The sequence below is a fragment of the Chaetodon trifascialis genome, chromosome 17 (assembly GCF_039877785.1).
Source record: "Chaetodon trifascialis isolate fChaTrf1 chromosome 17, fChaTrf1.hap1, whole genome shotgun sequence".
Lineage (NCBI taxonomy): Eukaryota > Metazoa > Chordata > Actinopteri > Chaetodontiformes > Chaetodontidae > Chaetodon > Chaetodon trifascialis.
The window spans coordinates 1,576,002-1,603,469 of NC_092072.1; the positions used below are offsets into that span (position 1 = coordinate 1,576,002).

The following is a 27,468-nucleotide window of genomic DNA, read 5'->3' on the forward strand; positions in this document are numbered from 1 at the left end:
GCTGCGTTGATTTTGGTTGAATGCAAAAATTCCCAATATTTCAAACAAAAATTTGGCGCCAATTCTCCAGTTGAAAACCAATGAAACCAGTGCAGAAGAAGAGGGAGCAACAAGACGACGTGAGTAAAAGAGTGCCAGTCGAACTTCAACTTCTGTTTGTTTCACGTATGAATGTGAGAAAACCTCTATCAGACACAACATGAAAAAGGCTTTGTTGTCAATCTCGTGTTGATTGGCTAATCCATCGTAGTTGCTTCAGCTCTTCTGTCGCCCGACTGATCACCAACACATCGTTTCAGCACTGCCTGCGTTTACTGGACTTGCTAATCTGATTTAGAGCAACGTCGGACGCTTAATCCGATGATGAGTTTTGCTTAAACGCGCTTCAGCAGCACACACCCAACAGCCGACTTCCTGGTTCGTTAAAACGCTGCTAATCCTCCCGCTCTGCCGTCACCGCGAGGTTAAACTGAACCCGCCGACCCAGGAGGAAGAGCTTGGACCATATCAAAGTTTCTGTACATGCACCGCTGCTCTGCTGTAACTCTTCACGGCCCCCAGGGAAGAATTAGTTGGAGAGAATCAAGATGTTGTTACAGAGAAAACAGGCTCTGGCCTCTCAGAGAAGATTAACAAGTGTAATGCTGTACAGATGTAGGCTCTGTTCGACTCCCACTCGCTGCGCCGCTCTGGAAGCATGAATGTAAGATATATACAAACACTAAGAAATGTTTGCACAGATTGTGTGACACAGGAAGCATCAGTTCGTTCATCGCACGTCAGGAAGGGTTATTATTTTTTTCTGCTTTCTCTGACCGGCCTCATTTATTTCTTCTTCTGCTACTGGTTCAATACTTTATTTCCCAGAATCCCTTTCATCCAATGCAGCGACGAGTGGCTGAACTCTTTGCCTTTATTTGAGGGAAGCATTTCTCCCTGCAGCTAAAATGATTCTGAAAGCTAGCTTTTAAACTCAATAACCTCAGTGTTCCCGAAAACAAGAACGGGAGTCTGCCGCATGATTCAACGGTACGTTCATCGGCTTTGCTCGCAGTCCTCACAAGCTTCACTGTGACTGAAATGGAGGAGATCCCAGTCGTCTTTTACATGGTTTGGTTTTGACCATTTAGTCCCCGTGAAGAGAAATATTAATGCTGCAGCATCCAACTTCCTATCAAGAGTTTGTCTCCTTCCTGTTCCAACATGGTACTGGCCCCATGCTCGGGATGGACCATCCCAACTCTTTCAGTCCTGATACCGACACCTGGGCTTTGGGTGTCAACCCGTATCGAGTACCGATCCGAAACCAGTGTTTAATCAATAAGCTGTGCACCTCACTGTGTGGAAGAGACGGGGCAACATCAGGCTGGACCTTCTTAACCTAGTAAAACAAAATGCAATAAATAAATGAATAGATATAAATGTCCTGAACTGGTATCCAGTACCAGATCGTCCCATCGTCACTGATACCTGATCCAGCCTTTTGAGTTGGTATCAGTTTGATATCTGTATCCATACTGGTGCCTGCACAAATCCAGCTCCATAAAAAAAAAATGTTTTCCCAGTTTGTTGTGGAATAACTTGACTGGTCTGCACAGAGCCCTAAACTCAACCCCGTCCAACACCTCTGGGACGAACTGTGAGCCAGACCTGATCACCCGACATCAGTGCTGGACCTCAGCGATGCTCCTGTCTGAATGGGAGCAAATCCCTGCAGCCAGGCTCAACATCTGGTGGAAAGACTGGGACCAGAGGCATGGAGGCTGGAGCAGCAGGTTAACGACCATGACTTTGAGTTTAGATGTTTGAGAATCAAATGGATGAAAAGGTTGGGTGTCGACATGCTTTCGGCCATATAGCGTCTAAATCCAGCCAGCGATTAGCAGCAAAGAAACCTACAGACACTCAGTAGGTACCAAAAGGTGTTGGGGTTCGACGTCCACCGATACCCACATCAAGAATACGTAAAGTATACGTCAAACTGCTGAAGGACCCAAACATGTGGAGCAGGCTGCCAGCAGTTGTGTAACAGTGTGCAGGGTGGATTTCTGCTTCAGGAAAACACACAAACACTCGGTCCAGGTCCGGTGTTTCCACCACTGAGGAGGATTCTTTGTGGAAAAATTCATGCAGCACTAATGCAAAATAGACTCTCAGAAATGAAGCTCACAAAGGGGGAACAAGGATAATACTGTACAGATGGAGCCGCGGTCCAAGTCCCACCTCTCCCTTCTCGCCATGCCGATACTGTTTCGTGCTCTGAGAGGGGAAGCATGAGAGCTGGAGGGGGGTCGAGTTCAGCGTCGATCCAAACGAGCTCCAGTCTCGACATGATTGTACAACAGAAAAAATACATGCTAACGCTGCTCTGGAAACAGTGTCGAACTGGGATCAGGAGGAGAGCGACGTACTCATAAACACAAAAAACGTTTGAGTGGAGCTGCTCTGATACGAGGCGGATTTTATGGCATCTCTGCCGTTTTTGTCTCTTTCTCTCTGTTACACCACCCCTGTCGTCGGGGAATTGTTTGGAAAATCCTGCAGTACAAATGGATTGTTGGAGCATTCGGTGTGAATCAGAGAGTCTCTCTGCTCCCCCGTCCTCTTCCTTCCATCCTTGACATCCTCAGCCCTTCTCCGCCCTCAATCCCCCTCTCGGTCCCTCGGTGGGATATCTCAGGTTTCAGAAGGCCGAGTTTAACTGTTTTAAAGGAGGCCTTTCTTGGACACAGCTTGGAGTCAAAATACAACGGCACAGAGGCAGAGTACTGCAAAACGCAACTGCCAAGAGACATCAGAGCAACGTCACAGCTTAACTATAAACTGCCCCGCTGTGCTGTGATTTCACAAGACGTTCATCATGATCTCCATCTTAGTTTAGCTGAGGCTGAGGCTGATGGGAACGTCGCTGCTGGAATTCTGTCATAAACCACAATGATGAGGGAATTAAGAGTTTGACCCGATGATGGCCCAGCATCAGATGGCAAGATATTTCAGTCAGGACCAAATCGGGGGGGGGGGGGGTTTAACGCCATGCAAATATTCCAGGGCTTGGTAGCGACAACCTGGCATCAACCAATCACAAGGCCAGAAGAGAGAGTTGTTTTCTACTCCAACACAACTGCATCAAAGTACTTCAGAGTAAGAAACAGTCAATCATCACGGTCGACCTCCCAGTCCTCTGCGATGGAAATTTAACCAGCGGATGCGCGTTGAAGAGGAAAAGTGAAACACATCGCTCTTCATCATGAGCACAGTGACAACAGAGGAACTGTAACCGTCCAATCAGAGAGGAGTATGTAAATGATGTCCTCGCTCTATAAACAGATATCTGCATATGAATGGAGAATCTGTAGGCAACGGACGAGAATTTGGTATCAGAAGCTTTCTGGTTTGTGTTTGTAGTCTGAGATGCACCAACTATATTTAGCTTTTTATTAGCTTTTTTGAAATTTATCAGCATTCATATGCAGATGTCTGTTGATAGAGATGAGCCGAAATGTCTTCTTCATGTCAAAAGTTGTTAATCTGACTGTAAACGACAGCTGGTGCCTGAAAGAAGAAGTCTTGGCCCGGATGGCTCATATCTGGAGATCCGCTGACGACACCGGACGCCCCGAAATATGGCCGTCGCCCCCAGAGGCTGATCTGTCGTCAGAGGGCAGATGATGGGTCCCTCTGATGTAAACAGTCATCCAGGTTGGCGACAAACATGAAGCCTCCAGAGCAGCTTCAGCGTCGAGTCTCTGACCTCTGAAGTACTGAAAAAGCCTTTTCGTCATCTGGCGTTTGGTGATGGAGGAGGTTCAGGGCGCCGTCCAACACGTCGCGACATCATTTCCATACTCGTGAAACCTCCTCATGTGCCTTCACTCATCTATTGAAGGATTTTCCTTTAATTTGTTGCTCGTTATCAAACCAGAAACGGGCAGAAGACGACAAAAAAGAAGAGCAGGAAATTAAATATTTGGGGACATAAAGCCCATCTGTGTTCATTAAAGCAGACAGGAAGCAGATTGTGTTTATAACTCTGTGTTCAAATCAAAGTGGACCTAAAGAGAAAAGAAGGCTCCAATCGGGTGGTGAAATCATAAGATCAAGATCTCTGACGAGCACATTTAAAGGACCGTGTTGATTCAAATCCTCAAACCTTTAGGTGCTCTGTGAGCGCTGCCCCGCTGCTGCTCGCTCCCTCTGAGAGCGCAGAAACGCTGCAGCGTAAATGCAGGTTGGGGAATCCTGTTTATAGAGTTTAGCGACTTGGCTGACGGCTGTGTTTTCTTATCCTCTAACAGAGAGGGTGATTTGACTGATGCTCGTAACAGATTGCATCACAGCAGGAGACGAACTAAAACGGTTTACGCACCGCGGCTCTCCCTAAACTGTCTAACAGTGGCAGCGCTCCACCTTGTAAATTTGGAATAGTAATTTTAGAAATTTCCCAGCAGTCTATCTCCAATTGGCCTTCACTGGGAGTACTGTTTGATATCAGTGAAGTATCGCGGCGTACCACCTCTGAACAGCAGAAATATGATCTCAGCTCTGTGAAACCAAACACTCTGACTACACTTTCAGAAAAACACCTGAGCTGCATTAAAATCTGCTTTTATTCAGATACCACAGCGAGGTTTCTGTTCCTCTCTCCGTCAGCGTGGTTAACACCTTAACATATCTTCACACATGTTTCTCAAACGTGTGCCGCTGTGACATGTGACCCGCACTGACACCACCAACACGAGAGTGTTTCAGTAAACACTAAAAAAGCAGGGAAATGATAAAATATGACAAAACGCTCCAGTTCTGTTGGTGTTACATCAGCGCAGAGCCAAGCTGAATCTCGCCATGATCACATCTTTTTTCTGCCGCTGTCACTTCAGGTAAACGCATCTATTCGCAGCCTCAGGTTGATCTTCTCTTTCCTCTAAATATCGCCCTTTCTCCGTCCCGCCGTGCTGCTTCTCAGCCTACGTACAGGTGGGCCTGCTTGGCAGGTGGAGGTTGCTGGAGCTTTGCAGCCTGAGAGGAGGCTGCAGGCGTCTCTCTGGGCTCAAACGCTTCCTCTGCACGTGATTCGACTAGAACACTAGAATCACTTTGGGCGCCCTGTTCGGGTTTGAGGTGCTGACCACTGATCGCAGCGTCCATGTTTGATTTGGGACCTCCCTTCCCACATTTCCTGCCATCTCCCTACGGGTGACTCTGTGACACAAAACCCCCAAAATATTATAAAAACTATAAAAACATTAGTATTTCTCTCGTGGCCCTTCGGAGGCCTGTGGGTTGAGGCGCTGACCGTGACCACAACGTCCTGTTTGAGTCCAGCTTGGGACTGTGGTTGCATGTATTTCCCTGAATCTCTCTCATCTCATTTCTTTCGGATGAAAAATTACCCATAATACTTCACATTACTACGACTACTACACTACCTCTCGCCAAGTATGCAGAATCCATCAAGGAAACTGTTTGAGTTGGGGTTAGTGTATCAGAAGGTGTTTTTTTTTCTGTAAAGAGTCTTAAGATTAATTAAGATCCCCCTGATGACATCACAGTGACATCATCAGGGTTATGTTTCCCTGCAGAGCCACAGGAAACACCGTGAGGCTCCTCATGACACGTAAAAAGTGGCGCTGATGTTTGAAACCGGCGCTCAGATTTACCTTTTTGTTTGATTTTAATTTCGACTTCTGAGAAAAAACCTCGATTCTTCAGCTTAAGCTCCTGAATTCAAAAATTATCTGCCAATTTCAAGCAATCTGAAAGCAGATTTCAGCCGCCGGCTTGTGTGATTTCAGACAGAAGCGCCTAAAAAGCTGAACACTTTGTTGATCGTTAGCGGTCGGGGGGGGGGCTAAACGGAGGTCACTTGGGCGCTTTCTTCTTCTGCAATTAATTTGTTTCCTTTCTGCATTTTGAACAAAGCAGCCACTTTTTTTCAGCTGTAATTGGATTAGTTACCTTTAAAATCCCATTTTTTTCTGTCACTTCAGCCCTTAAAAACATGTAAAATCTGCACCTTTCTAACCCCCCCCAAAAAAATCAATTTGAGATTTTTTTTTTTTTTTTTTTGAGGGATATCTCTTGAGTGGCACTCAGCAAAATTGAACAAATGTGTGTGTGGGTGGGTGGGTGGGGGGGCTGTGAGGTGGATCTACTGTACCTTCCAGTCTAAAACAGTCTAACACTCATTACTGTGAAAAACACTTGACTTCATCATGGCCTCAATTATGTGCTGCTGGATAAACTCCAGTGTTACTGAGCTGCTCTTGTTTTGGGGGGGTGGGGGGGGGGGTGTTAAAACTGTGTCTGGAAGCGAAGCGCTTCGCTGCAGCTTAAATCCTGACCTCTTTATATTTCGTGGACGGTTCTTCAGTTGATTAAAGAGGCTTCGATTTAAAAAGCAGCAACCTGAGGAGAATCTGCTCAAACCTCCACGAACAGTTCATCTGTCTCCCCCTTCTGGCGGTGAGGGTAATGACACAAACACCGTCAGCTCCGCCATCCTGAAGCTGCTGCTGCCCACTCGGTCGCTAAAGCTCCTCCCCTTCATCTCCAACAAATCAGTGCCTGCTGGTTGACGTGAAACTCAGCACTATCGGCAGAGCGGCGACAGAATGAAACTTACAAATTTTAGTGAGCTACAGAGAGATTGAGCTGCCGGCGACTGGCTTCATCTGCACTGAGTGAACTTGTTTGGCTCGAGACGTTCATCTGACGTTCAGCTCTGCAGCTTTAAAACACAGATTCAGGGGTGGCAAAAATTCAACGTACGTCGAGCTCTGCAGCTTTAAAACACAGATTCAGGGGCGGCAAAAATTCAAGAGCTGAAGAGCCGAAGACGAGACCATAACCTTCCTCGCAGATGGAGCTCCTTTAACTACGCCATCTTCTTCTGCGACCATTGAGTGGAAACGGACTGGAGAACTGGAGCGCCACCTGCTGTTCATCTCACAGACATGATTTCATTTGCATTTTCTTTTGCAGATTTTCTTGAAACTGGGTTAAAATTTGTGCTGCCTTTGGATGGAAACCTGGCTGATGTCATCCTGACGTATGCTAACTCAGACGCTAAGCGAGCAGCGACACCGGCCGGGTTTTTATAGCAGAGAACAGCTGCTTTCCTCTGGTTTGCAAAGCCTTGACAGAGTACAGAGTTTTTTCTTAGAACTGAAAGCCTGAAGAGGAGAAAGAGGCTAAAGAGGGAGGAAGACGAGCTTATTTATTTCTGTGGACAGATAACATCACTGCCTCTTCAGGCCTGGTAAGTGTTATAAGTGCAGCCCCGAACTCTGACGCTAACAAACGAGCTAACAAGCGAACCTGCCCGCCTGTTTCGGATCAACAGGCCGGCGTCGGCACCGAGGACGAAGCGTTGAGGCTGCTCAGCAAACACAGCATCAACACAGCAGAGCGCTGGTATTAGATGTGATTTTTGAGATGTATTTAAGCTTATTTCCACCCTGCAGTGTGAATGTGGAGGCTGTGCCGTTAACAATGGCACTGTGAGAGACTGACACTCTAATACAGTGTCGAAACTTTGAAAGCAGCGACACACTTTCACCGCGCTGAAATGCAGACTGATGGTGTTAATTTGTGCACATTTGTAGAAATTCAGGATCTGGACAAAACTTTGCAAAAGAGGGGGGGGGGGGGTGACACATTTCTCAACTCAGAACACCCACAGCCACACATTTCACAGCAGAGGGAGGAAAAAAGACAACCTAAAAGTTAAAAACTTAACACCCCAGACCTCAGAGGAAGAGCTGAAATCACACACGAGCACCGAGCAAAACAAGTGAATCACCACCAGCGCAGCGTCTCCGGCTGCAGCCGCCACGGCAGCGGCCACGGCGCAGGCGTGCTGGTGGAAAACAAGCGAAAAGACAAAAAAAAACAGAGGAAAAGCGAAGGAATGGAGTGTTGTGGTGGTGAAGTTCAGCAGCAGCGAGGCTACGCTTTCATACTACAGCTCAGCGAGAGAGGCGAGCAGCAATCTGCCCGGCCACACTGCCCACACACACACCTCCTCCACAGGTGTGTGTGTGCGTGTGTGTGGATTTTTAGGGTGAGTCATTCTCTCCCACGTAGTCGATACCTCCACCAGCGGTTGTGGAGATCCCATCAGCCCCCATACAGTATCTGCACCGCTCCTCACACTCCCACCGCTAGTTCAGATCCCCGCTCGCTTCCTGCTACGCCGCCGCCGCCGCTCAGATTTAAGACTAAAGCAGCAGCATTTGGAAGTAACAGATGGCGGTTTTATTAACAAGAGTATGATCAGAGAGTGACAACATTAGGGCAGCACATTAATCGTGCAGTCTTTGTTTTCCTCAATTAATGACGAGACGCACTCAAACATTTAGATCTGCTGCAGATGAAATGTTGATGTGCAGTTAAACGTTTTGATTCTTCTCACAATCGAGGCTTCTGATCTGATCACAATATGTGTGTGTGAAGCTGAAGCCCCAGCCGAGCAGCCATACATACAGAGATACGTCTCAACGGTGATGAAGCCACGTATCTGCAAAGCTCTCCAGGAGAGCAGAAAACAGCCTGATCTCCTCTTAACGCCCGTCCATTTTTAAGATGATACAGTAGCTTTTTAATCAGGTTTCAAAGGCCTGCGGGTCATGAGACTCGCTCAGCGTGAAAACCACAGAGGAAGTCTCCGAGCAAGAGAGAAGAGGAGAAAAAACCCACCGAATTACGAGGAGCGGAGCCATTCCTGCCACCCCGGCGATCTGCCATGTTTGCTGGATGCTTCCATTCGAGGTGCTTCGCAGCACCTTCGATGCAAATATTTATAGCATTGGTGACCCATGTGCAAACTGCACCCCTCACCTTGGCAGTGCTCGCATGGCGCTCCGCCCCTTGAGCTGCATAGAGCCCATTCAATAAAGCAGAAGGGCCGGGAAAATAAACCTTCCCGAGCACCCAGTGGGGCTGGCACCGGCCCGCAGGCTGGCTGCAGCCCAGGAAAACACTGAAAAAGCTGACTGGACGGCAGCCAAACTCTGGTACGTTTTGGCTTCGGATGGTCAGGTTTTCTGCACTAGCGAGGCCTCAAACTGGTGACTGATTCGGTGCTGGTGCTGCAGTGGAAAGCTCTGACAGCACGTACATCAGTAAAGACGGTAAAAGTTACTGCTGGGCTCAGAAATGCACACAAACAAAGCGACAAACAACATATTTTCAACACTGTTTGGTTTCAGGAAGCACTTTTCAGCAGGTCTTTGACAACATTTACACAAATTTAACACTCCAACAAGTCATAACTATGGCACGAGTTTGCATGAAGCTGCTCCGGGTAGGTCCAAATGTTACCCAATCAGCCGTCAGCACTTGTTTACACAGAGTTAAAACATTAACGCAGAACAGCAGGAAGCATGAAAATGAACAGACGAGCTGCTGCGACGCAGGTCAAATCCAAACCCTCACACGGAAATGTGACTAACCAATAGGAGCGCAGCAGTGACGTTGATGAGAACTCAAAAAACGGGATGCTTTTGGTCCAGTGTGGAGGATTTAGTGGCATCTAGTGATGAAGCTGCAGAAAGGCACCGTCCAGAGCCAGTTTGTCCACTCAGGGCTACTGTAGAAACATGGCGGTGCGATATGGTGGACTCTTTCGTTAGCTTAGAATGAGCTAAAACGCAACAGGTCTTATTTTCAGGCGATTCTACACCAATGAAAACTTCATCACTGATTTTCTCCCCGGGCTCGTGTTTCTAGCTGCGTTGGGGGAGTCGTACATTCGTATTGGGAGCTAACAGACGTCTGATTGGAGAAAAACGCGAAATTAGCATCGGTGACCATTAGCCTGAAGATGCTGGACGGACGCTTTGAGGGCTGGACTTCTGGGTTTGTTGCTAACTGCCATATTTTTAAGTTATCTGAAGCCATAAAATCCTCATTTGAGGTGGAGGTGGACGAGCAGGAGGAGGAGAAGATCTATGAACCTCCTCAACAATCACTCAAATGGACTCTGGACTTTGACAGACACGTTCGGACTTGCTGTGTTGCTTTCAGTGAAGTCTAGTGGCCATTAGAGGAACTGCAGCTGAGGGTACTTTGACACCAGTGAGACTTCAGCTGTGGCGTCAAATACTGAAGACTGAGATGAATCCTGAATGAGTCCACTGGTCAGTCCACGTCCTCAGGTCCAGACTTCCTCTGAGGACAGCTCACTGAACCTCCGTCAATCGTCAGGATCTATTTCCGTCCCGCTGTCTGTTTCTGTTCTGGTTGTGATACAAATATTGAGCGCTGGACCTCGGTGACAGCTCCAGATGTGGTTCCTCAATCTTTAACTCTGCAGAGCCTCCACTGAAACGAGCTTTGTTCAAAACGTTTGTCCTAAATCACACGACGGCGCAGCGTCGGGTCGGTTCAGTGCCGCGGGGGCGCCAAAGAGGCGTTGGACGCTGGGCTGAGGACGGTGGACGCCGTCGCACCGTCGCAGAGTGTCTCCTTTCCACCACCCCTCCCGGCTCTGACTGTACGGCAGCCTGAAGTGCGCGAGGATCAAATCACCTCCTTTTCTCGACCCGGCTCCTCGTTTTGTTCTCCGATCACTCGATACTTTTCCTCTCACATGGATTTTTCTCCTCTGGCGGCCTCAAACCGGCGCTTCCTCCCTCCATCCACACGTTTAATGCGCTGAAAGCCAGTCTGCAGAGCGCCGGACGTCTGTTTTGAATCTTGGGAATGAAATGTCACATCTTTCAAAGTGTCTCTCTGACTTTTCCTGGAGCCACTCTCCTCTCAGAGAGGCGTCTCGGCCTCCTCTTACTCATCCCGAAACCTCTCAGCTTTCCAGGTGTGAGTCGCTCTGCGTTCATTCTCTCCACAATGTCACCTCTCTCTTACACTCCAGCAGCCTTCACAGCTCGGTTTCTGCTTGCCGAAACACCAATTTAACATCTTCAAGACCTCATGTTTATTCCTTAATTCTACCTTGAATTAAACGCATGTGAATTATGAATCGGGGAAACCGGCCTGCTTTAAATTCAGCACAGCAAATTAAAGCATGAGACACGAGCGGAGAGGAAAACAGGAATGGAAGTGCAAAGCAGTGCAGAGCCGTGCTGGTAACAAAGAGAGGACGGTAAAAATAACAACATGTTGTCCAAAATCAGACCTTGCACTGACTGGATTCAGGAGTTTGGAGGACCTTGAGTTTTGCCAATTTGTGTTTTTCATCCGCTTAGCCCACTTTCTGAGGGACTGAAGGACGCTGAAGGGACAGAGGAGGACAAAGACGTGTGATTTCATCCTCAGCTGATTGCACCTTTGACACCAGCGTGTCACTTCCTGTTCAAACCTGTGGCTCAGACGTTTTCTTCCTTTAATCACAGCAGAGGTTTTATCTGTGGAGTATTCCTCCTGGTGGATCTTCTCCTCCCACGGCTCCACAGAGGATCCAGTTTCTCCTGCTGGATTTTCTCCTCTGACTGACTCATCGCTCTGAACAAATCTCTGGGATTTACACCAGCCGGTCCTCACTCCTCGCACAGAACCTGGAGGCTTTCAGGCCGTTTGCTTCTCCCACGTTCTTCCACAGCTGCTTGTTCGATGACGTCACGTGATTCTGTGGCGTTTCTGGCTTACTGACGTCTCCTGACGTCTTCCTCCACCGACGTTCACCTGATGGAGTTCTCACACCGTGGGAACACAACAGAGGAAGCAGATCTGACTCTGCACAGAGGAGCTGCAGCAACAAGTGGAGGCTCACCTGCACACACCCTCACCTGCAACAGCTCTGCAATGTCACATGACCAGCTAGTACTCACAGGAGTCACATCTCCTCCTGCTGCCGCCGCCACGAGCTCGTCTGCCCCACAGGGCCACCGTTAAACGAGCAGGGGCGGCAAATTCTCACTCCAAACTGGCTTTTAGCTGCATTTCACCAGCAGCCTCTGTAGAGCCTCACCTCTCAGGTGTTCTGCAGGAGCTTAAACAGGTGTTACAGGGCGGCTCACGCCTGTATAACCACACTGACAGAGCAGGAAGTCTAAAGACTAACTAAGACTAAAGCTGCCACACTTTCACATCAAACGCCTCCATGTTGTTTGTTTAACCAAACGCTCTAACAAAAAACAGCTGAACAGTCCAACAGGATGTACTGATGTGCATTTTCAAAATAAAAGGCCATGAAAGCTTCCACAAAGATAAAAAAGATAAAAACTACTCACTGCACTTCCTCAGAGGGGAGGGGCTTCACTTGAGGGGCGGGGTTCTTTCTGAGGCTCCACCTCCTCCTCCAATCACGGCACGTCCTCCTCGTCCTCTCTCTCGTCTCTCCCCGCTCTGGATGATCCTCAGGCCAGCGGCACTCTGGGTAATCTCCTGTGGAATCTGAAAGCAGAGAGGGGTGTCAGCGGAGGAGTGGGTGTGTGAAAGTGTGTGAGGAGACAAATCAGACCTGCATGTGTGTAAGTGTGACAGCGTGTGTGTGTGTGTGAGACAGATGCAGGCAGAGAGGTGTTGATGATTGTGTGTGTGTGTGTGCGTGAACAGGGGGTGTCGATGGGCGTGTTTGATGGCGTGATGGCGTGTGTGTGCGTGAGTGAAGGAGCGGTGGAGCCCAGTACGGGCCTTAAAAACTGCACCACTACAACTTGGCCAAAAAAAAAAAAGGAGGCAGCGGTTACCGTGGCAACATGTGCCAAAACGGAGAAGGGAGGAAGCGACGAAGAGCGAGAGAGAAAAACAAAGAGCGAGACAGACGGCTGGAGACAATGAGACAGGCAGGAGGACGGCGGCGTCCTCTCGAAAGGAGGTGAGAGACAGACCTGAAACTTCAACTTTGACCTCTGCGTCAGCGGCAGGTAATAACCGAGTACATTTACTCGAGTACTCTACTGCAAAGTCCAGGTGCTGTACTGCACTGAGTACTTCCATTTCATACTTCTAGCACAGCTCAGAGGTAAATATTGTACTTTTACTCTACATTCACCTCTCAGCTTCAGTTACTTCACAGATCACAGCTGTTCACTCCCCTCCTGCACTGTGAAAAGCTCGTATCTCCAGATGTTTGTGCTGAGCTGCAGGATGAAGAGTTCCTTCATGTCTTCTTCAGCTGAGTGAACTCTTTAAAAGCCTCTTGATCAGCTGAAAAAGTATCGTCACAAAGCTGAAAACAGCAGAGAGAAACACACTGACAGGAACACGTTACTGCTACAGGACGAGTTTTACTGTGAGGTATTTGTACTTTTACTGAAGTACAGAGTCGTTGTCCAATGAGATCACAGCTGAACGTCGTGTTAGCTGAAAGTAACGCTGAGATGGATGAAGAGCGCTAAATTAACCTTTTTACACACACCTGTACCTCTGCACCTCCCTCACCTGATCAGCCAATCACATGAGGAGGAGCATTAAAAGGTGGATATTCTCCCAAACTGGATGCGACAGTGGACGCACAGATACGTTCACATGTCCAATCCATTAGATGTGCAATGCATTGTGGGCCGCGCGGACCCTCAGGTACAGAAGATGAAATATATGAAAGTGGAATCTGAGTTTAAGGCATCAGCGCTGTTTGAAACAAGGAACCTGAACCCAACCGCTTTCATCCCACAATGCACCGTGATGGCCAATCAAATGAACCCTCATCACTTTGTGATGTCAGCGCTGCATTTCTATTGGTTCCCTCACAGCCGTCAATAAAAAAGACGTCGCTGTGATAACTTTCAGAGCGGTGAAATCCTGAACTGAAAACAGTGTTTTGGCATCTGATAAACCTCCAGATTGGTGGATCCGGCCTTCCTGGATCACACTTCCTCTTCCTGAGCCGTGTCACCTGAGGCGACGCCCACACTTCCTCCTGCATTTTTTAAATATTTTGGGTCTGAACGCCCGGCGAGAGACGGTGAGACGGCGTCAAAGCCGGAGAAGCGACCGTCCCTGTGAACTGAATCTCAATCCGCCGCCGGTGCCGCCCGCTAGTCTGAGGCAGTCAAAAGGCTCCCGGCGCTGCGGCGTGGGGGGGGCTCGCAGAGTTCGGTTTTATGCAAATGTGCAGCCAACTGCTCTTGTTAACGAGGACAACATCGGGATCAGGACCAGCTCGAGAGCCGGCACAAAACCTCAGGGCTGATCTTGGCAGCCGGTGTGTTGTTGTTGTTGTTGTTGTTGTTGTACAAGACGTACTGGAAGGTAACTATGCTGCAACGCTAGCCTGCAGGGCAACGGAGCATTCCTTCCTCCTCCAGTGAGAGGGGACGCCAGAGGAGGACTGACCAATCAGAGCAGAGCATGTGGCTTACATGTTTAAGACTGAACAGGCTTTGAAATGTAGGAGCAAGAGGAAAAGAAAGACGAGAGAGAGAGAGAGAGAGAGAGAGCGAAAGAAGAGAAAGAGAAAGAAGAGAGGAAACACCTGGAAAAGGAGGGTGTGTGTGTGTGTGTGTGGCAGAGAGAGAGAGAGAGAGAGAGAGAGAGAGAGAGAGAGAGAGAGAGAGAGAGAGAGAGAGAGAGAGCGAGAGACCTGTTGTCCCACATGCGTTTCTCTCATCAAAGCAAATCATCATCATGTAACACTGAGTAGATTAATTTGATTAATTGTTCATATATGAGTGTGTGTGTGTGTGTGTGTGTGCGCGCGCGCGTGTGTGTGTGTTTGAGCAGTTGCACACCTGAATCATGTGTGTGTTTGTGCTTGTGATACCTTTGTATACACACACTGCATTAAGGCAATGTTTCACTTTACACACACGCACACATGCGCGCGCGCGCACGCACGCACGCACGCACGCACACACACAGAGCAGCTTAAGTGCAGTGTGCAGTCAACCTTCACTGTGAGCTGCGTTCAGCAGCCTGTGTTTCTCTGTGGATCGATGCTCTTACATAGTATTCATCTAATGAAATAACATGAAAAGCCTAAGGAAAGTCAAGTGTTTTATTTTGAAAGGGCCACACTGTAAAGCTTCTTTCCTTGTGAATGAACAGAGATGTCAAATCAGTGTGCTGTTCCTGAAGCCGGCTGACGAGTTTCGCTTCAGTGACAGTAAGTTTAAGATAGAAATTAATTGTTGCTGACGAGACAGGAAATCACATGACATGAATGGATCCACCAATCAGTTCATCAGTCTCTTCTGTCTCCGTTTTATGAATTTTAGCCTGAAAGTCCGGCAGACTGCAGACCGCCAGGCTGAAACTGGTTCCACGAGCAAATTTGTTAAATTTAATGCAAAAACAATTCAATTCCAGTTTAAAGGTTTGCCGGCTCCATCGCCCCCTGGTGGCTTGCTGCAGTACAGCTCATAAACCTCAAACCTCCACATTAGCGGACGGGACATCAAACTAAAACACGTAAAATAAATCTTTCGCAAAGACGGCTTCTGGTGACGTGTGTCCAAGAGTCTGGTTTTGATTCGTTATTTGATGCTGTAAAAAGGGCGTGTTCAACGTCATGATTGACAGCTCCAAAAGGCGCCACCAGCACTTCAACTTCCACCGCAGGAAATAGACAATTTTATTTACAATTTACAATTACCTTTTTGCATTACCTTTTTCTTACATAAATGAAAATTCCAACCCCTACCCCCAAACACACACACTCCCCGCACGCCACCCCAGTCCACGCACAAACATTAATCGACCATTAGAAATAAACAGGAAGTGAGGAAACGCCAGAGGAAAAACAGCCAATAACTTAAAAGATTTAGAAAATATAATCGATAACTAATCAAACAAAGTCACTACAAATAATGAGAGTTAAAGCATAAGTGTTAAGCTAATGGCGAGCCTCAGTTAGCAAAGCCAGCGGCGATAACCAAAACACCAACAGAGGAGCGATAAAACAATAAAAGATCAAATTAAAATGTTAAAAACGGCGCTCCGTCCTTCCTGTTTGAGCCATTCTGTGAATCCGACCAATCAGAAGCAGCTTTTACAGAAAATGAGCTCAAAGTAAAGACGTCTGATTGGATGCCGTCTGGACTCCAAACCTTCAGCTGATGCATCAGGAGGTTTTTTGAGCATCTAAGCGCGCCGCGCTCCTTTAAGAGGGAACCACCGGCAGTGCTTTCCACAGGAAGTGATGAGCGCATGTGGTGTGTAGGTGTGTGCGTGCGTAGGTGTGTGTGTAGGTTACTGAGAGGATGAGATCATCAGAGGATTTGCTGCACAGCAGGGAGAGAGAGAGAGAGAGAGAGAGAGGGAGAGAGAGAGAGAGAGAGAGAGAGAGAGAGAGGAGGGAGAGAGAGAGAGAGAGAGAGAGAGAGAGAGAGAGAGAGAGAGGAGAGAGAGAGGAGAGGGAGAGGGAGAGGGAGAGAGAGAGAGAGAGAGAGAGAGAGAGAGAGAGAGAGAGAGAGAGAGAGAGAGAGAACAACAGGTCTTTTCCAGAGAGTCTGGATCCCCCTCAGGACTGACCTCATCCTCCATCCATCACCAACCTGATGCTAACCAGCCCTGCTCTGGGATTCTGTGTGTGTGTGTGTGTGTGTGTGTGTGTGTGTGCAGCGCCCTCAGGCCCAGAGGTGATCATCACGACAACTATTACAGATAAAAACCAACAGAATGTTTGTACTTTACATTAGAGGCTAATGCTGCATTCACACACACTCAGGAGCCGTCGGTCTCTGGCCGCTCGTAAATCTGTGTGTGTGTGTGTGTGTGTGTGTGTGTGTGTGTGTGTGTGTGTGTGTGTGAGATTCACACACTCTGCTCTGTGATGCGCCCGCCGTGCGACACACAGGAAAATTGTTCATTTCTTGTTGCAGAATCAGAGCTTTTCGTGTCCCGTGTCTGATCCCAGGTAGTAAACGACCACAAAAAAGGGGGTGTGGTCTGTGACGCGGCTGTCGTGACGCGGCTGTCGTGACGCAGCGTGAAAGGTGAATTAAACCTTTTTACGTCAGGGCTGCCCACAGTGAAGCCTGCAGGCAGGAAAAACACAGAAAAATGAATTTAAAAAACCTAATAATGTCGTTTTGTGCGAGGTCACCTGGAGGGACGCTGCAGGACGTCACTCAGGTGAGGGCACAGGATCCTCACACTGTTTCACACCTGCACGACACATTAAACACACGACGGGCGTCCTGCTCGTGCTCACCTGTTTTGTTTCTGGACATGTGAATAAAAATGAAATGTCCTTTCAAAGTAAATCCATGTTGTCCATTTTTGCTGCCACCTGATTGGACGAAGGTGATCATGTGGTTCTGTGAACAGCGTTCAATGACTCCTCAAACACACGATCAGCTCTGACGGGGGACAGACAGCTGATCTTCTGTCAGCGTGTCCTCTCCCATCCCCTGTCCCGCACCGTGTCTTTTGTGATTTCCCCGAGCTGTCCTAATATTTAAGCACCAAAGTCACTGAGACAAATCCTCAGACGTCCAGCACTTCCTGCTCCGACGCGGCGAGGCCTCACATTAATGTGACGGTGAAGGACGCGGTCTCCATCGACCGTCCTGTCCATACCTGTGGACACGTCCAGGCTGAGCACTCAGCTGGATATTTTGCATATCTTAATTAGAGCTTACAAAACATGCAAATGAGCCAGTCGACCCTAATTAATTAGCTTTGTGGGTTTTCTTCTTAAGTGGCGGTAGTGAGGGGGTGTCTGCCTGTCTCTCTGTCTGTCTCACTGTCTGTCCTTTTGTCTGTCTGCTTTCTTCTAAACCTGATTTAAATCAATCAGGTCGATTAAAGAAGGATCCTTGTTCTCAGCGTCAGTCAGCAGCGACCTCACCTTCAAAACAAACGTCTTGTCATTAAAGCTCAGTTCAGGAATCTTTTTACATGAAGCAAATGACTAAATGTGAAAAAGCCTCGTCAGAAAATCAACCCAGAGGTCTCAGGTGTGGTGGCCACCTGCCCGGCAGCACGCGCACTGTTAGCATTTAGCAGCTAAAGAGCCACGTGGGTTTCTCAGAGGCTGGTGGAGACCAAAAATAGAGCGAAAGGGGAGAATTAAAATCCAGCGAGACGGGAGGACATTACTGGGTGCTTTGACACAGGTTGGGAGAGACGCTTTTTTGGTGCACCTGCAAATGCTTTCCCAAATTCCAGTTTGGTGTTTGGAGCACAGGGTCCATTTATCAGCTGCTCTGGAGCTTTCGATTGGATCACGCAGCCTTCCTCAGCAGATGGCGGCGGCCCAGCTGTCGTCAGTTGACGGTGAAATTTCCAATTTTTAAGCACTTTGAGGACGTCTTGTCCACGTTGCCTTAAAAGCTGAGATTTTCTGTTCACTTTTCATTCACTTCCAGGACAACTGGGAAAAGTCCATCTGCTGAGGAAGACTGTGATGAGGACGAGATCTTAGTGGTGAATCGACTGTTTTCAAGGTCTGAAATCAGCTCTCGATCTCAGCGAGTTTGGCTGTTTTCTCAGCCAGTTGTTTATGACCAACGGTTGGCCGTTAGCCACCAGCTAATGGCTAAAGATGCGTTCAAAGACAGACTGGATGGCTGCCCCACGAGCTGACAGAACACATTTACACATGCATGATGAAAACCCACTTTGAGCAGCAGTCAGAGGAGCTGTAACACACCGAATCTTTATCCCTGATCTTTATCTTTACTTCTTTTCACTTTTAACAAAACTCAGCGAGCTAGAAGCAGATCTTCAGGAGCTGAGAGGACGTCCTCGTCTGTATGGCTTAACGAGAACACGTCAGCGGACCGTGAGGATTTCCACGTCGCAGCGAGAAATTTACGAGCGGAAGGAAGGCTGGCGAGGCCTCGGCCAATCGAATCCACGCATCCGGCGCTGATGTCGCTCCCTTCAGCCGGCAGCTTTCAGCCAAACGCCTGAAACTCTGCTGAGCAGACGTCACCTTTGACTGGAGAGTCCTCCAGCACTGCACGCTGAAGACATTCAGGAATGATGTCCCTCCAGGACGGCTGTCCCCTGTTCTGTCCATGCACACGTTTACATGCATGTGGCAGGATACGATCGGCTCATTAGAGTCTCATATTTAAATCAGGAAAAAGGATTTAAGTTAAAACTCAAACTGAAGGCTTTTCTGAATCAAACAAAGCTCTTAAGGACATGAGCAGCGGTGCTTTTCCTGCAGACTGGAACAATTATTGAAGCTTAAAGTTTACATTTCCATATCGTTTGATTTGTCTAACGTCCAAATATATTCAGTTTACTCTGAATTAATACAAAGAAAAGCAGCAAATCCTCATGTTTTTATGATTAATGCTTGAAAAATGGCTGAAATGATCACAGAAACAGCTGCAGATGAGTTTAGTGATGAATCATTGGCTGATTGTTTCATATCGATACACTGAAACACTGAAACCTCCCACAGAATCAGTGTGTCCATGTGAGACAGGGACAGTTTGGGTTCGGGGAGCTGAGATGAAGCTTTGTTTCAGCAAAGATCAACAGACGAGCAGGAGCTCATTTTGAGACGAGCGCGGCGTCCTTCACCAGCGCGACGTGACGACCGGAGCTCGCCGCAGAGCTCAATCTGCACTTTGTGACTTCAGACCGCAGCAAGCGAGAACAAAGAGGCCGCACATTTCATTATGATCCGGACAGCGGTGAATTCCTGCCGCTTATTGATGCAGGACAGCAGAAACGTCGTGTCGGTGAGGACTCAATATGTCAGGATGACCAGCGGCCGAGCGAGCAAGCTAATAACAGCCGGGCGGCGAGCGCGAGGCGAGGAGCCTGAAAAAAGCCTGAAAAAAGCCTCCCCACCTGCCAGGAAAGTAATAAAAACAGACACAACAGCTGTGACTGATGTGGAAACATCAGGTTTACTCTCTCTCTCTCTCACACACACACACACACACACACACACACACACACACACACACACACACACACACACACACACACACACAGCAAAAAAATGAAAGGGAGAGTAAAAACATCTAATAAGATTTCATTGATTGTATTAGAGCAGGAGTGTGCACAAGCTCACACACACACACACACACACACACACACACACACACATCTAAGATTTTCTTGGTGCTGATCAGAGTTCAGTCCTGTCAACATCCCGTTTCTGAATTCATGAAGTGAAAACTGTTTGTGATAGGAAGGACGTAATGACGGACAGGAAGATTTTATTTTGAAATGTCCACAATGAGGACTAAAAACTGTCTTAAAGCCTCCATTTGTGGGCCTGACACGCTCCCTGTGCGTCCTGTTTCTGACCGCAAAGCTGAGAAATAACGTGTATGAATCAGCTGTCAGCTGGGAAACTTAAAGACCAGCTCTGTGGGCGACGCCGTCACCGTGACCTGAGCGCGTCATGGCTGTGTGTTCGGATCGGACTCGGCTGGAGGAGGAGGCGGATTTTCCATGCAAATTGCAGCAATCAGGCGCTAAGGGTTTCAAAGTACCATAATCACCAGCGCGCCGCCGCAGCTCCGACCGCTGACCGCGTTGATGAACGAGCCAAATCAGCCGGCCGCACCTCAAGAGTTTGTAAACCACCGCTGTCAGCGAATCAGGGAGAGGGTCTTTAAAAAGCGTCCATGGCGAACACAAACACCTTCCCGTCAGGTTAAAGCGTGTTAACACTCAGGCTCATCGCTCAGAGCCTTCAGGCCTCGTCTGCAGCCCGACGCTCACCTTCAGCTTTTAAAGCAGCAACAATCAATAGTCTTACATCGACGAGGATCATGTGACTGTTTACAGGTGAGTCATCACCTGGCTCTGCACTCCTCTACCCTCATTGGTTAAATCCGCCGTCATCGGCTTCACCAACTCGGCTTTATAAGCTGATAATATGTCAGCGCTCATGTGCAGCTTTCTGCTGCCCCCAGGTGGCCACTAAAGGTCAGTTCATGCAGCTTTAATGTCACACAGTCAGTGCGAGGCCGTTCATGGCACTGATGATGACTTTTTCATGTCAGGTGATCCATTAATGATCGTTTGTGATGAATGTATTAATCGTTTGGTCAATAATGGAACAGAAAACAGCAATCAGCCTTCCAGAGCCTGAGGGAACGTCCCACAGATGTTCAATTTACGATGAAATAAAACAAAAAAGGATGAAAACCAACGCTCACGCGAGCTGAGACGTGGCGAGCAGCGAGGGCGCCATTCTGTCCGAAAACCTTTCAGTGTCACCCAAAAGCAGTCAGTCAGAGGTGGGCAAAAAAATCAAACAACAAACGGTGAAAATGAGAATAATTCAGAGGAAAAGTGGACGTTTGGATGCAGACGTGTGTGAAAACACACACTCAGAGTGTGTGTGAGCGTGTGTCAGTCTGTCAGCTGTCAACACGTCTTGATGCCAATGTCAGCGCCGCGCATTCCTGCGTGTTCGCCACGATTAAAGCGTCCGTGCAGAGTTCAAACTCCGGCTCGGTTTGCTAATGAGCCAACAAACAGCTCTAATAGGGCTGCGAATGCGTCAACACACTAATGCGGCGGGTTGAAGTCCGCCTGGTGCGGCGCGGCGCCGCTCACGCCTGTTACCAACCAATTACAGGACAGGCACGGCAGAGCTGGTGAGGAGGGGGGAGGCCCGGCGCTGCACATGCTCAGTGCGGCTCTGGTGAAGGGGGTGTGGTGCTGTTGGAGTGTGTGTGTGCATGCAGAGGGGGTGCAGCAGGGAGTGGGTGGGTGTTTGACTCCGCTCCTCTTCCTCCGTCCTCGGGGGATCACACGTTGTTTGTACTGTATTTCTGCACCACATGACTTGCAGATTTTTTTTCTTTTTAAACACCCCCACCCCTCCACCCCCCCCGACTCCCCCTCCTCCTGCCGCTCTTGCCAGGCAGGAAAGGCAAAACAGCTGTGGCGGTGCCGAGCAGCTCCCCATTAACCGAGGAATTATGCAAGCAGGAAATTCAAATAAGATGCAGATGAGTGGAGGAGCCAGGCTCCAACCAAATACCCCCCCCCCCCCCCACCACCACCACCACCACCAGAAAAGCAACCTGACAGGAGCCTCCAGACGGCAGCCGGCCCGGCCCTGCAGTCTGATCCAAGAGCGGCGACTTCTCGCCGTTTCAACAGCTTGTTTCTCCAAATTACATTAGTTAAATAAATACGACTAATGAACGCGCCGCGAGGGCCGCCTCCTCTGACAAAACGGCTCCCGGTGCTACGAGGATGCGACGAGCGCGGCTGCCCAAACACAGGGCGTCTGACGTGTTCACGCCGCTCATCGTCGGCGCTTTAATCCTGAGAAACGAGTACGATAAGACACGCGACGGTATCAGCGGGACGGCGGATCAGGAAGGTTTACGATGGAAGCGTCGTCCCGGCACCTGCGACCACGCCTCCAACAGGTGTTCACGCTCTGATTGGTCAGCAGACACCAGGTGTGAGCTCCTCTTTGACTCTTTACACGACTGTTTGTGCATCACCGGCGTGACGTGAACGACCTTTGACTCTTCGTCACGCTGAGACACTGAAGCCGTCGACTTTCACACTGAAAATCCTAAAACGACGATGAACACTCAGATGAAGGTCGATCAAACGTAACACGAGGTACAAACTGCTGACGACGCAAACTGTTTAAATAAAGTTTAGCCGGCCCGCTGGCGAGCGCTCTTCCTCTTATTCCCGACACTCAGATTCTTCCATGTGAAGAAAATGTGATTCTGGTCTGCAGATGGTTTTCATTACAAAGGTTATGGACCATCTGATTCCCATCCAGGCCTCTGGATCCTCCACAGGACTTCAGACTGCGTGGTTGAGAAACATCTTGAGAATAACCTGCCTGTAATTTCTCTTTTCATGCGATAACTAAACTGGAATTTAACCTGGCGTCTAAATGGGAGAAGACAGCCGCCTGCTGTGACCTCTGACCTCCTCTCACTGAGCTCCAGTTGGGCTGTTTCTCCTGTTGTGGAGCTTCTCTGCTTTGTGACATTAAAAAGCAGCCGGCGTCCCAGATGACACGACGACCGACCCGACTTATCTCTACGTTCCCCTGTAGGATGAAGAGGAGTCTAATAATAAACTTGGCCTATAGCCATACATTCGGCCTGGTTTCGATGGCGCTCTGCTCAGAACGCTGCGACAAAAGGCAGCGCGGTCGCTTCCTGCCGCGCGTGCTTCGAGGATGCGTTCATGTGTCATCAATAATGCGGCGACGTGAGCGTTGTGACGGCTTTAATGTGGAGCTTTAACACAGAGCAAAGTCCTGAGCCGCACGGCGATTATCCCACAATGCTGTGGGTGAAACCGGGCAGGACTCAAGACGGTGCTGTCGGTAGGGATCACAGTGATGGCACACACACACACACGCACACACACACTTTAACAGCATGAGAGCGCTCTGATAGGCCAGAGAGCAGCAGGGAGTGAAGACGGAAAAGCAGCCAATGGGGACAAAGAATCAGTGGTCAGCCTACAGCAGGCAGCCAATGAAAACGCTGGCCCGGCTCCCCGGGGGCGGGGCGTTTGAGTTCTGCCTTCCTTGTTTTGTGTCTTGGCTCCGACTGGGACCCACATTCCTGCCGCTCTCCCTGCTCCATTCCTGGGCTGGCGACCGGGTTCAATAGGTGAAGCAGGGAACTGTGGGAAACTAAGGAGGAGGAGCGGCGTGGAGGGGGCGCTGGCAAGGGGGGGGGGGGGCAGCAGCACGAACATGCATGTTTGAAAGCTCGGGGAAAGGTAGGCAGGCAGAAATGAAAGCCAGAGAAGAAAGCAGGAGTCAGTGCAGATGAGAATACGTTAAAATCAGCCCTGCCACAGCTCTTCCAGGGTGCGTTCAAGACCTCCACACGTTCAGCTCCAACTCCTCCACCAGCTCCTCCTCAGAGGAGGCCCGCCGGCTCCTTCAGGCCATGCTCGGCTCCAACTGTCCTCAAATTTCCAAACTTTCACAGACTTTCAAGGATCGAGGGAGAACTCGAGCTGCAGGACGACAGGTGTGAAGACAGGTCACGTGACTTAAAGCTGAAACAGGAAGCAAAGACGCCCACAAACGTTTCCATTATTCAAAATAAAGGGCAAGAATATTACTTCCTGTTTCCCTGCTGAACCGTCACAGGTCCGCTCTTTACACACAGACTCCAGATCAGTTTCTACATCAGTCAGTGGAGGAGAACCAGAGGCTTTGCAAAGGTCAAAGGTCAAGGTCACGCCGTCCTCTCCACATTGATGAAAGAGTGAGAGTCTGCTGAGGAAGAGAAGGGAAGAGGAAGATTTTATTTTTGCTGCAGGATGAAGGAGAGCGGGCAGAAACCGGAGAAGGGAGGATGATTGAGGAGGAAGAAGACGAGGACGTGAGGTACTTCTTGAACAGATGAGTTTCCAGCCTCTGACACTCAGAGTGACTGTGCTGTTCTGACTGGAGAGGAAGGTCATCAGCGCCGAGGAGACGGGAGGATGAGGAGGGGAGGACGATGAAGAGCAGCGTTACAGGCTGGTCGCAGGCAGAGATGAGGCGTCGCCGGTCGGACCGCCACAGACTCGGCTCTGATCATCAATTAATCCTCACATTATTTCATCACTATGAAACACACGTGGAGAGAAATCCAGAAAAAGACGAAGAAAAGCAGAGAGAGAGAAGCTGCGAGCACAGACTTCTGGCTCAAACTGTGATCGATCATCAGCTGATTCTATCGCTGTTAATCAATTTGGTTCTTTTAAAGGCCTCATCTGGTTTTAGATAGAAAGGCCTCTGCTGCGCTTTGTGTTTAGCGATTAGCACACGTTAGCATTGTAAACACGCACGTTAGCATCGTCTCTGTTAGCCTTTAGCTAACGGCTGCTGTGCCTCAGACTCTCAGTCTCTCATCCAGACACGAGGTTGAAGATAAACCGCCGACTCTCACCGAGCAGCACCAAACATTACAGTTTAACTGAAGGTGCGTTTGGTTTTTGGTGCGAATGAGTAACTTCTGCTGAGCAGGAAGTGATGCTCCACCTGTCAAACCTGCTTCGCTTTGGTAACATCTGCTCGCTTCCCCTGCTTCGCTGCCGATTGTGCCGTGCTGGCAATAAACCAACCACTCTGAGGCATGAAGGAGGAGATTTAGCGTACACAAAATTAATTTGGCTAGTAAAAGAGCAAGGAGTGGCTGCTGAATTTGGAAAACCATCTGCTGCTGCGACTGGTGGAGAGACAGCGCTTCATTTCCCTTCGTGGTGATGAGTCAGGCAGAGAAATGGCAGGATGGCGCAAGCCCTGTGCCGCCAACGCCTAAAAATAGTCCCCGTGGTTTACGCCTTGTCTACACTTCACCAAAACGTGGAATTTTCTACCACATTAAAACGCTAAGTGGGAAACTAACAAGCCTGAGTTTGGCTGCTCCCGGCCTCAGTTTATACCTCCCTGTGTCTGTATACTGTCTGACAGCAGCTCGCACGCAGCGCAGACGGCAGAACAAAAGGCAGAAAACGTCTTTGTGTCGGCGGAGGACGGCTCCTCTTTCCAAGTTTACATTCTGCTTCCCCTCTGTCCTTTCCACTGTATATACACTGTCTAATGAAGCAGAAACGCTGTAAAAATAGCAAAGAAAAGCAGCAGAAGAGGTTAAACATACCTCAAGCTTTACCTGCTCCATCGCCACATCAATGTGAGCAAAAACACCAGCTAAAATGTTTCAAAGTCACTTCAAAAGGGGAACAGAGCGTGTTGGTGAGGTTTTACACCATAAAAACGCTGGTGTTTGCTCTTATTTTGAAGGGCCTTCGCTTCCTTTGACTGAGGCCGGCCGACAGCGTCCTGCTCTGACGTAAAGTGCGCTTTGATTGCTTTTTATCCGCGCTCACGCACTCCCGACGTGCACAGGCTCAGTGGGAAATATCAACGCGGATGTTCGGCGGCGAGCGGCAGGAGCTCGACTGTCTGTTCGCATTTCTGTAGCGGCGGCTCGGCGGACAGAGAAAGAGGTCACTATGACAAATACCGGCAGTACACCGACCTGCATACGGCAGCGCTCGGCAGGGTGGAGGCTGGAAAAAGAAAAATCCTCCACCCTGCTGGTTTCAAACACACAGACAAAGAGCCGGCGCCGCTCGTGTAATAATCACTTTGTATTAACTGCACTCAAAGTCACACAAAACACTGTTTTCCATCAAAAATGAATGGAAGTGAAGTGCAGCAGCTTGTTCAACAAAGCCACCTTCGTCCATCATCCTCATCATCCTCACACCCTCCTCTGCCTCTGAACACCGGCTCGATCACCTTCTCCTCTTCAGAAACACGCGACTCACAGCGCGGATCAAAGACTGCGGATGCAAACGGGCCAATCATGGCCGACTCACCTGTTCACTGTCACCTGAACAGGTGAAATCTGGCGTCGAACTACAGATCAAAGGTCACATCTGCAGCAGTCTGACAGGAACCAGAACAGGCCTGAGAAGAGGATCCTCATCGTGAGCTCAGCTGTTCAAAAGTCCCTTAGAAAAAACGTGAATTGAGCTCCAAGCAGCAGAGCGGCCGGTTCATTCTGCACTTTGCTCGAGGGAACTTCAGCAGCGTGAGGAGGTCCTGATGAAGACCGGCCGCCTCGCTGTGACTCCACATACTTGCCTCATGCACACCTGGTTTACAGATTTCAGGTTGGCTGGCTCTCTGCAGACCTTCCTGCTGGCTCAGGGATTCAAACCGGCAGCTCTCTGCCATCATTGATCAGACTCAGGAGCTCTAATGCGCTCAGGCCAAACCGATCGGGTTACGCGATCGATCGTGGGACTGCAGCTTTGATCCCCCTGATATTATTTTAGCCTTCACAACAACTTCCTCTCCAGAAGGGCCGGTTTGGTCAGCGGAGTAACGTCTCAGCGCCTGCGTGTGAAACAGATTCTTTCATTAGAGACGACCGAGCCTCCGTCGGGGAGTATCACGTTCGGCACGTTCGCTGCGATGGCGGCCTCGGGAGCAGCGGGCTTTTGTTCCGAGTGAAGGGACGGCGTGAGTAATGTCTGCCCTGATGGCTTTGAGGTGCGGCGGGGGGAGGCGGAGGGCAAAACGGCGTCTTTGTGCAGGTTTAAAGGAAAGAGCTGACGGATGGATTCATCCACAGGCCTCTGAGTGAGCTGTGATGGTGACGGAGGAGTTAAAATCAGCCAACCCCCGCCTCCTTTGTGTTCTCTGTCGTCCAATCAGAGCGTCAGAAACCTCTGCTGCGTTTCATTTGAACGTACGACCTCACAGACTGTTCCAGCGTCTCTGTTCGACTCTTTGTTCTCATACGTTCAGACAGGTTGTGCTAAGCTAATGCTAACCTGCTGTGACATCACTGATGTGGGTGGAGATTATCTATGAGCCTGGTCTTTGTCTTAACCTCCAGATTAAGCCTGCAGGAGGAGAACTGGACCTCCAGACGGAGAGGAGTTTGCTTTTTGCTCGTCCTGCAGCAGCAGACCATCAGAACGCTTCACTGGAAAATATGTAAAACTAATAAATGTAAATCAGTTTTCTCGAACACCAAAACAGACCAAATAAAGGAAAACCTGAGCCGCCCACTCTGACCGCCTTCACGCTGGACGAGCGTCAGCTGATCTCAGATCTGTTTGGCTCATTGTCCAGATTTTTGAATAAAACGAGGAGACACTTTGACGCTCAGTCCGACGTTTTCACCA

The 27,468-nt window shown here is 49.1% G+C and overlaps 1 protein-coding gene across 2 annotated transcripts in view; it reads right to left on the minus strand.

Annotated features, from left to right (window-relative positions):
* The window catches only part of LOC139346373 (zinc fingers and homeoboxes protein 2-like), an 88,246-nt gene that overhangs the window by 52,766 nt on the left and 8,012 nt on the right, over positions 1–27,468 (minus strand). For both annotated transcript variants that reach the window (XM_070985413.1, XM_070985414.1), the window contains exon 2: positions 12,192–12,354. The gene's annotated coding sequence lies outside the window, so the exon portion shown is untranslated. The remainder of the gene's footprint in view (positions 1–12,191; positions 12,355–27,468) is intronic.